At 34.8% G+C, this 1,148-nt stretch overlaps 1 protein-coding gene across 2 annotated transcripts in view; it reads right to left on the bottom strand.

Moving 5' to 3' along the window:
• Window positions 1-1,148, bottom strand: part of LOC107721143 (osteocrin-like) — a 7,095-nt gene that overhangs the window by 1,129 nt on the left and 4,818 nt on the right. The gene's annotated exons all lie outside the window — the stretch shown is intronic.

The raw sequence follows: 1,148 nt of genomic DNA, 5'->3' as shown, positions 1-1,148 counted from the left end.
GGCATCACAATATGTTAAGGGGCGTAACATTTCTGTCACATGCTTGAGGTATTCGGCCAATCATAATGCACTGGATAGCTGGCCAATCACAGCACACCTCGCTTTTTCTGACCGATGAGCTTTGTAAAAATCGACACGTTTCAGAAAGGCGGGGCATAGAGGAGAAACAATAATGTACAGTATGTGGAAAATAATGTGTTTTTTTAACCTTAAACCGCATAAACACATTTCATTACACCAAATACACAAAATAATGTTCATTTTAGCAACATCATATGACCCCTTTAAGGCGATCATCACGAATACATGATTGGAAAACATGAATCTGGACTTTGTGTTAGATGTGATTTTCCTGAAACAGCTGAACATGTTTCAATAAAGTGCAAAGGATATGATAATGAAAGATTACAATTTACAGAAGCACTTAGAGATATAGGGATTAATCAGTTTTCACTTCAGAAGTTGTTAAACAAAAATGCAACTGTAAAAGTGAATAACATACTGTTGAAATATCTCAAAGATTTAAATTGGAGACCCTTTTTGTTTTTTTTAGTCTTCCCTTAACGTCGATGCTCCACACTCCATCCCAGCAGGTGGCGGCGGTATATGCACCTAAAGCTGATTTGCCAACTGCCATAAAACGTCAAAAAAGAAGAAGTATCATGAATAGATGTTTTCAAAAAATAGCATACTAACATACGACTCTGTGGTATCCACCTTACTTTTTAAGTACTGTAAGAGCGGGCACGGCCATTTTTCTAACTTGAATGTGCGAGGCTTCCGGTATCATCGCTTCCAGTTATTTTTATGTGTACAATTCACCTGGTTATGCTACTTGATATTTCTGAGAAACTGGTATTTCTCACATTATATTAATGTATTGTCATAATTATAAACACACTGGTTTGTAGCACAAATATTTTTACCGTTTACGGTACTTCCTTATTCTTCTAGTTATTTATCAATAGCAGCTAATTAAGTGTAATCAAATATGCCTACTATATACAAAGCATGGACAACTTGCAATGCACTCAACTTGACCTTTCATTTCCAAAGTGATGAATCAACCGGAATTCTTGGCATGATCTTTAACATATTTTTTCATCATTTCATCATAGTGAAAATAAATAAAATAAAAAGTAAAAATT

The sequence above is a fragment of the Sinocyclocheilus rhinocerous genome, unplaced genomic scaffold (genome assembly GCF_001515625.1).
Source record: "Sinocyclocheilus rhinocerous isolate Xijiao unplaced genomic scaffold, SAMN03320098_v1.1 scaffold183, whole genome shotgun sequence".
Classification (NCBI taxonomy): domain Eukaryota; kingdom Metazoa; phylum Chordata; class Actinopteri; order Cypriniformes; family Cyprinidae; genus Sinocyclocheilus; species Sinocyclocheilus rhinocerous.
Note: the sequence above shows the minus strand (reverse complement) of the source record. Positions and strands in the feature narration are given on the sequence as shown.